Raw genomic sequence first — 9,530 nt, 5'->3', positions numbered from 1 at the left:
TTCCCTGGTCGCTCAGTGGTTGAGAGTCCGCCTGCCGATGCAGGGGACACGGGTTCGTGTCCCGGTCCAGGAAGATCCCACATGCCGCGGAGCAGCTGGGCCTGTGAGCCATGGCCGCTGAGCCTGCGCGTCCGGAGCCTGTGCTCCGCAACGGGAGAGGCCACAACAGTGAGAAGCCCGCGTACCCCCCCGCAAAAAAAGCAGATTACAAAGCAGTGTTCATAATACAATTCTAATTTTGTAAAAATATTATAAGAATAAAAATGTGGTGGTTAAAAAAATAGATATCAATATTTTAACAGTGGTTACAGGTGATTTTAACTCCTGTTTATACTTTTTCTGTATCACTAAATTTTTACAATAATCTGCTATTACTTTTCATAATTAGGAAATACTATAAATGTTTGAAAAAAAATAAAGCTTTCTGTTTGTGGGTGGGCTTAGGGATTGATTTATGAAAGGAATATTGCTGAGGGGTGTCAGTCCTTGGGTTAAGAAACTTAGGTGGGGCTTCCCTGGTGGCGCAGTGGTTGAGAATCTGCCTGCCAATGCAGGGGACACGGGTTCGAGCCCTGGTCTGGGAGGATCCCACATGCCGCGGAGCAACTGGGCCCGTGAGCCACAACTACTGAGCCTGCGTGTCTGGAGCCCGTGCTCCACAACAAGAGAGGCCGCGATAGTGAGAGGCCTGCGCACCGCGATGAAGAGTGGCCCCCGCTTGCCACAACTAGAGAAAGCCCTCGCACAGAAACGAAGACCCAACAGAGCCAAAAATAAATAAATAAATTAATTAATTAAAAAAAAAGAAACTTAGGTGATCAATGAATGTTATTATCCTTTCCTATGAAGAGAGGGAGGCAGGGGGAGGGTATCCTTGGCGTAGTGTGGGGTAGAGATTCTTGAATCTGAAATTCTGGAGAGGGAGATATACTCCTGGAGTCCCCAGTCAGAGCTTGGCATCATTATTTCCCACCCAGAGACCATCTTAACTAGTTTTCTCAGCTCTATAGTTAAACACTAGCCCTTAAATAAATGTTTAGGGCCTAGCCTGGAAAGCTAACTACCCTTTACGACATTATTTCTATGGGAAAATATGCTCCAAATTCCACACCATCAATTCACATTGGAGGTTTTAGGATGCAACCATTTTCAGTTTGGAGCCATACTCACCCTTTCTCCTTAATTCACTAATTATTTCAAAAATCCCTATTAGTTTGTAAAAGATTGCAAACTTGTGAACAAATCCTTTGGCTTACGCTTCATTTGTTAGTCCAGCACACAGTCAAAGGGTTTTCAAGATTGAAAGGGATCTTAGAGGTTGGCACCAATAACTAATTTTTGAATGAATATTACTTCTCATTGTTTGAGCTGGGTAGAGCTGCCCAGGGATCAAGCAGTTATGCTAGTGATTTATGTCTTCCTCAGAATTCCTCCTATCCTTACTATAGTAGTTAATTTTATGTGCCAACTTGACTGGGCTACGGATGCCCAGATAACTGGTAAAATGTTATTTCTGGGTATGTCTACGAGGGTGTTTCCAGAAGAGATTAGCAGTTGATTCGGTAAACTGAGTAAAGAGATCTGCCTTCACCAATCTGTGCCGGCATTACCCAATCTGTTGAGGGCCTGAATAAAACAAAAAGGCAGAGGAAGTTTGAATTCTCTTTATTCTTGAGCTGGGACATCCATCTTCTCCTGCCTTTGGACGTTTGGTCTTGGGCCTTCGGTTTTGGGGACTTATACTAGTACATCCCCACCTACCCCCACCCTGGTTCTTAGGCCTTTGGCCTTAATCTGGGAGTCATACCATCAGCTCCCTTGATTCTCAGGTCTCTGGACTCAGATTGAATTATACCACTGGGCTTCCTGGCTGTCCAGCTTGCAGATGGCACATTGCAGCTTATCTCAGCCTCCATAATTTTGAGAGCCAATTCTCACAATAAATCTTCTCTTATATGTCTATCTATCTCTATATATCCTATGGGTTCTGTTTCTCTGGAGAACCTTGACTAATACACTCCCTTTTCCCCAATTGTTGGGAGAGGCTTTAAGGAAAAAATTCTTTGTTTTAGGCAGGTGCATTTATTTTCCCAATACATTTACAAATTCACTGAGGTCAGAGCTGGGTCTTGTAATCCTGAAGCTCCTCTAGCATTTGGGACAATTTCATGACCATCTAGAAGGTGCTTAATAAACACTTGGAAATGTTATGAGGCAGTGGAAAGTGTGCTGGATTAGGTGTGATGAAAGGTGGGTGCTGGTTTTGGATAGCTGTGTGAGTTTAGAAAAGTTATAAAAAGGAAGGAGTGGACAAGCTGATCCCATAGGGTTTTTCCAGACCTGACAGATGAAGACTGAACAGAGAAACTCACCTCATGTCAATGGGACAGATTTCATCCTGTTTGCTAAGAGGCTTCTAGGTCATGGGAGAGGTAGAACATGTTGGCCTCTGTTAGATTTGTCAGCCGTTTCAATTACTATGGAGGTTGGTGGCAAATAACCTTTCCTGACTTTCTAGACCTAGAGCAATGATCTTTGACTCTTTCTGGGGCAAGAGTGTTTTGTGAATCAGATCAAGAATATGGTCCCTCTTCCCCTAAAGTTTTGTGTATGAATATAGGGGTTTCTAGGCTCCATGAAGCCCACCATAAATCTTCTAGAGGTCCATGCATGTAATATTAAATTAAAATCCTTTGGCTAAACTCCAAATCATAAAGTACATGATTTGGCCAAAGATGTTTAAAAACAGCTCAAGATCCAAAGTTTTGCATCTCCTCTCAGAAACCTTCAGGATCTAGAGTCATCTCTAGCTCTTGGAGACAAGTTGTTCCAGGATCTACAGAGGTCAGGAAATCGTGTCTTTTCCCTAGTTTTTAATAAATTAAGCTCCAGGGACTTTCACCTAAATGCCCTAGCAGAGGTCAGAGGGTCTATTATCAATCAATTGGCTTGTTCAGCCCCAAGAGGAGTAAGTCCCAGGTTTCCTCTATTCTTTGAGAGATCTGGCTTCTGCTGCTGAACTTGGACAAGCCGCTTCCCCACTGGGCGCCTCAGGATCCTCATCTGGTCCAGTCGCTCTTTAAGTTCTCTTCAAGCTCCAGTGTCCTGTTATCTGTGAGTCCTTGATACCTGTGAGACACCCCTCTAAGAAGTCATGATTCTGGCCCTAACTTTGGTCCACTCCTGCTACTGAGGATATTCCTGCCCAGAGAAGAATTTCTAGAGCACCCTGCCTGAGAAGCATTTGGCTTCCCAGAGGCCTGCAGGGGGAGGGCAGGAACAGGGCTTTCTTTTGGTTTTCTGCTCTGGGAGGAAACTTACTAAGAGCCATCTCAAAGGGCAGATGTCCACTGGCACGTTTGTATCCAAATGAAACCCTCACCCAAAGGACCAGAAAAGGCAGGCCAGCATCAGGGATTTAGCTATGCCCTGAAGAAATAAAAATCTCTTCTCCACTCTCAGGCATTCTCCCACTTCCATGACTCACCTCCTCTCATTCCAGAAAGTCATGCACAGGAATTAATTTATAGGTCCTGTCCAGAGGTCTTTAAGTAAACAGTGCTACCAGTCCTTTCAGCTACCCAGACGAGCTTGATTTCAGGCCCCAGGGAGGAAGCTAATGACTTGTAGTTACTTTGCTATTGTTTTCCGAAAACAATTTGACTTCCTTTCTGATAGCTTCAGAATTCCTTCTTTACAAATTAAAGCTCTGGAGCCCGGGAAGGGCTGAGCTCACCAGCTCAGTTGCACAATGCTCCTTGCTCAGCAGCAAGATCTCCTTTCTGTGAAGAGCTCCAGAGGCTCCTGAGAGGATGGTGGGCAGGCATCTCTGGGGATGCAAGACCTGTATGAGAATGGAAGGGACCTCTGTGTCTCTGCCTCTCTCCTGAGATCTCACCTCCAACCCAGAGCTTGCAATAGTAACAAAGGTGTATGGTGTCCAAAGAACAAATTTGTGAAGATAGTGTTATTATGACCATTTTACAGACAAGGATGTTGCAGCTCAGTAGTTTGCCCAGGATCACACAACAAGTAAGGGACAGGGTTGAGATTCCATCTCCAGCCTTCTGACTCCAACCTACGACCTCAAAGAGGCTGTGCAGTTGCAAAGAGAGGCCATCTGTCCAGAGCTGGCAGACTTCGGTATATTATCTGAGAACTGAGCCTTCATGTTAGATCAGAATCAACATTTGAAATCCACTGGATGTGGGATTTAAGTGATAGATTCCTGTCCATTCTCCAAAGCTGGGGCTGGGTTGGGTCTGGTGTTGAGGGAGCTATTTCCGAACCTTCCTTCTTCCAGAGAAGCTTGATGGAGGTTCTCAGCAGAGTGGCCAGTCCTTTCTTGCCATAAACTATGATCCTCACTGGCTTTCTCTGGCGGTCTGGACCCATTACAGAGATGTCTTGACTCTTTCTTATTAGGGTGCTTGTGGGGATTTTATTTTTTTATTTTTATTTGTTAAACATTATTTATTTATTTATTTATTTATGGCTGCGTTGGGTCTTCGTTGCTGCGCACGGGCTTTCTCTAGTTGCGGGGAGCGGGGGCTACTCTTCATTGCGGTGCATGGGCTTCTCATTGCAGTGGCTTCTCTTGCTGCGGAACACGGGCTCTAGATGAGCGGGCTCCAGTAGTTGTGGCACATGGGCTCAGTAGTTTTGGCTCTTGGGCTCTAGAACTCAGGCTCAGTAGTTGTGATGCATGGGCTTAGTTGCTCCATGACATGTGGGATCCTCCCGGATCAGGGCTTGAACCTGTGTCCCCTGCATTGGCAGGCAGATTCTTAACCACTGAGCCACCAGGGAAGTCCTGGGACTTTTCTTTTTGAAGGGAAGTAGACTTTCTCACTTTTTGCTACTGTTGATTACCACTATGCCCTCAACCCCACTACTACCACCACTTAGAAGGAAAGCTGGTAACCCTCTAACCTCTTGTACCTCTTTTGTGTGTATTGCTCACTTTTGCATTCATTACACTGCATTCAGCTTATTGGTGCACTGGGCTGTCTCCAAGCCATGCGGAACATCAGGCCAGAACTTGCATCTCATTTATCTTTGTATGCTCTGTCCTTACATACAGTAGGTCCTCAGTATACCTTCACTGAATTAATGATTAGTGAATGAATGACTCTACAGAGCAGGTGCTGTTCCTGAGACTCTGGGAGGAGGATGCTGTGAGGGAAGTACAAGTCTGCCTGAAAAAGCAGTTGTCACGTGCTCTCAGGTACAAGGAGAAGGTAATATGTGAATGGCACTTTTGGATGTGCGCAGTGCACAACCTGCATGGCCGTATCTGGTGGCCTTGCTTAAAGGTGGCCATAATAGTTATAGTTATTATAATAGTGATAACACCATGTTCTACTGTTAATCTTTTATCTCTTTACAAAGTAGTCTCCCACCTATAATTTAATTTTCATCTTCAGAACAGACACGTGATTCATAGTATGCTGTATGTTTGTATGTATCTATCTATATCTATTTATCTATCGATCTGTTACCTCTCTCTATGTATTCTATATGTGTGAGAGAGAATATTTATTTAGCACTCACTATATGTCAAGCATGATATACATCTCATTCGATCTTCATAACCAATCTATAAGTTTGATAGTTACTAGCATTATCCTTACTTTAAAAATGAGTCAGATGTGGCTGTCAAGGAGGAAAAAAAATTGTCCTCTATCCTTTAGGTTCAGTAATTTGGGGGCATGTGAATTAAACTCACAAAAGAAACTAAGAGCAGAAAAAGAGATTTTTTTCTTATGCATAGGGGAGCTAACAAAAGTAGTTAGCTCACTAAACGGTTAAAGTTAGAGGCTTATGTATTTAATTTAGGGAAGAGAGGGGTGGAGAAAAGACTTGGACAGGAGGAATAAGTAGGTTTCTTTAGAAAAGACAAATAGGTTTTTAGGAGACCAAATGGAAGATAAGAAAGTTTGTGATAGGGACTTCCCTGGTTGCGCAGTGGTTAAGACTCTGCGCTCCCAATCAGAGGTCCTGGGTTCCATCCCTGGTCAGGGAACTAGATACCACATGCCGCAACTAAGAGTTCACATACCACAACTAAGGAGCCCACCAGCTGCAACTAAGACCCAGCACAACCAAATAAATAAATATAAATAAATATTTAAAAAAAAACAAGAAAAGGTTTTTCAAAAAAAGAAAGTTTGTGATAATGTTTGTTTATGCAAGTAGAGTGGTCTTTCCATCTTCTTCCTGGCCATGAAACTCCCCTGGAGAGGGGATTTATAGTAGCCTCATTTCCCAGAAGTTTCTGCTTCTAGTCAGATAAGGGAAGCTCCAAGAAGACTTCTTTCTGCCTCTGATGAATCTCAAATGTCTTCAACTTAAAATAATCATCATACCAACTCTGAGGTTCCAAATGGGTCCCCACGTGGCAAAAGAGGTCCCACGGCTGCTGAATGGAGTCGAGGTCTGAACCCAAGCACTCTAACCACAAGCTTTTTTGCCCCAAGTTCTGTCTATTCTACCTTGAATATTTAGCTGACTGAATGTAAGACTAACCTTTGGAAAAAACAAAACAAAACAAAACAGGGAAGAGTCTTAATCTTCTAAATGCCTCTAATCCTCTTTAATAACTTGACCCCAGGAGCCAGAGCTGAATCTAGACACTAATTTGGGAGGAGCTTATGCCTGTGGTGTCTGAATCTCCACTGGCAGAAAAGTGTGACCTCAGCCCACAAACCAGGGCTCCAATTACCCATTTATGCCCTCCAATGAGGCAGGAGTGGGGGGTACTCATCACTCTGACATGTAGATGCTGGCAGAACTTATTTGCATGCGTCATCCTGTAGGCACTAAGGGATGTGGCTCTTTAAACATCTGGACCTCAGCGTCTTGGGAAGGAAACTCATAGAGTCAGAGATTCATTGGATAGAGGAGACATTGAAAGGTTTGTTCATTTGCCCACTTGTCTATAAGGAGACGCAAAAAAGATGCACTTTTCAAAATGCCACCTTTAAAATACTCGAAGAAAAGGTGACTGTGTCTCTTCCTGGAAATCTCAGATGATGCTGGACCACCTTCATAGTCATGGTCAAAGACAATCTCTCCTGCTAGGGCTGGAGCCCATCCTTCTTGTGCCATCTGCAGGCCTGTTTGCTCCCAGCTGGAGGGCCCCATGCTCCCCGCTCTGACCAGATAAACGGGTTTCATGAGAATTTCCTCTACAGCCATGGGGAGAAAGTGCCTGGCCTTTAGAATCAGGCAGACCTTTTCTCCACCTATTAACTGAATAATCTTGGGCAAGTTGCTAAACTTCTCTGAGTCTGAATTTTCTTTTCTGTAGAATGGACATAATAACATAGTATCTAACTTGCAGCGTTGTGAGGTGAGAATGCCTGGTACATAGAAGGCCTTCAGTAAATGTGCCTATCCCTTTCTCCTTCATTACAGCACAGCAAAGACATTGCTCTATATGAATCTGTTTTCCAAATGATTTTTCCTTACATAATTTAACAGTTTATTACATAATTATGTATTGAGGACAAATGCATATAGATACTGCCATTTATACTAATTGTTTTGTTTGAATAGCTCTTTTCTGCAACTAGAATGTCAGCTTCTTGTGGACAAGGGATGGTCTTGCCTCCCAGTTAGCGTAGGCTGGGCCCATAAGAGTGGCCAATGAATTCTTATCCAGGAGACCTTGATGGATGGTTCAAGTGAGCTTTAGAAGGTCATCTTTCTGTCTTTTCCTCTCCAAGTACAATAATGTGAAGTGTGCCTAGCCCAAAGCCTAGCATATGGTGAATGTAGAATGAAGTCCATTTTGCCATCCCACTTCTACAACTTTCCTTACAAGTACTCTTTGACCAGATTTTGGCTTCCTCTTTAAATCCGAGTTCTCCATATTTTTTAATGAGTGGAACACAGACCTTGGCACCCCTAAGACCCTTTCTTAAGCTGAACATGAGAATGACGGGGAGGACATGACAGGGGTGTGCCCACCCCTGGTTCTTTGCCTGCACCTTCTTTTCTGGAGCATCGGGCATCTGCTCATGGCATCCTTCTTAATATGTGGTGATAGCCAGATTCAGCCCCTTTAGACAATTACCTTGGATCTATAGCCCAAATGACAAAAGTTTCCTAACTTTTGTCAGAGGCCTTATGGTGAGGAATAAACCAGAGTTCTGAAGACCTTGCCAAAGCAGCTTAGCTTTGGGCCATCAAATACACTCTGTCCTAGATGCCATCTTGAGCAGAGTACCTGGCTGGAGGGCTGCTCAACTTCGTTGAGTTGGGATGATCTGAGCTCAAGAACTCAGTCTTCTCTCAGCACTTACTTGGACCTCCTGGATCACCTCTAGCAACCCATCCAGTTTCTTCACTGTCTTATTCTCTACCTGCCAAGCAGAGTGGAAGCATTTATTTTCTGTGCTCTGCACTTGCTCCAGGATCTTGGGTGTACCTACATCTCGGTAATTCTTCCCTTCTGGGCACTCAGAGGAAAATGGCATTCTCTCTTCACCTTCAGCCACGGCCTCAGCTGGACCCTCCTTTGACAGCTGATTATCTAGGAGTTAATACTCCATTAAAACTTCCCCACTCTCAGATTATCCTTCAACTGAGACTTACGGGTTCTTTAACTGGCCATCTCCTGGCTGAAGATAATAAGGTATTCCCAGGAACCCGCAGCCTTTTTGAGTGACTGAGATGTAAGGAGAAAGCCATAGCGTGGGGAAAATCTCTGCTTTGGAGAGGAAACTGGATATCACCAGGGCTCCCTATGTTTCACATGTTGAATTCTATCCCAGGAGTTTGCACCAGCCATGGGAAGTACAGGCAGGAGGAGGCAGGCATTGCATTGTATTGTCTTGCATTGTATTGAATTGCATTGTATTGTATTGTATTGTATTTTGCAGTCATATCCACAACACTTACCATGTACCAGACATTGTTCCAGGTGCCTTACACATCTGCATTGGTCCTCATGATGATCTAGGAGGTAGTTATTATTATCCCTAATTTACAGTTGAGGGAACTAAGAGGCATAGAGTTTATGCTAACTTGCCCACTGTTACATAGCTGGTAAGTGGTAGAGACAGGATTCAAACCCAGACAGTCTGGCCCCAGCATCTGCTCTGAAGCTACACAGGAAAAAAGGTGGGGAAACTCTGGCTAAGGAATCAAGAATCTTGAGTTTGTTTTCAGCAGGGCTGCTATCTCCCTAGACACAGGAAATTTGGCCCCATGTTCTTTCCCTCTTGCTGATCCTAAGCTTATTTACCCATGAAAAATATCACCCACTAAAGAAACAAAGTTTTGCAAACTGTTGGAATATTTGTGAATATATGTGCACATGATGATGTGGAGCAAAGGAATGGATCTGGGTTCTGGTCCTGCCTCTGCCATGTACTATGTGTGACATTGACAAGTGGCCTTGAGTCTGTGGGCCTCAGTTTTCCTGGCTGTCCCAGATGATCTTTGGGGTTTTCTTCTAGCTCTCACAATCTGTGGGCTCTTGGTCATTGGTTTGTCTGATTTCAGTCCACTTGTAGTTACCT

The sequence above is a fragment of the Hyperoodon ampullatus genome (genome assembly GCF_949752795.1).
Source record: "Hyperoodon ampullatus genome assembly, chromosome: 2".
NCBI lineage: Eukaryota > Metazoa > Chordata > Mammalia > Artiodactyla > Ziphiidae > Hyperoodon > Hyperoodon ampullatus.
The sequence above is the reverse complement of the archived record's forward strand: the minus strand, read 5'-3'. Positions refer to the sequence as shown.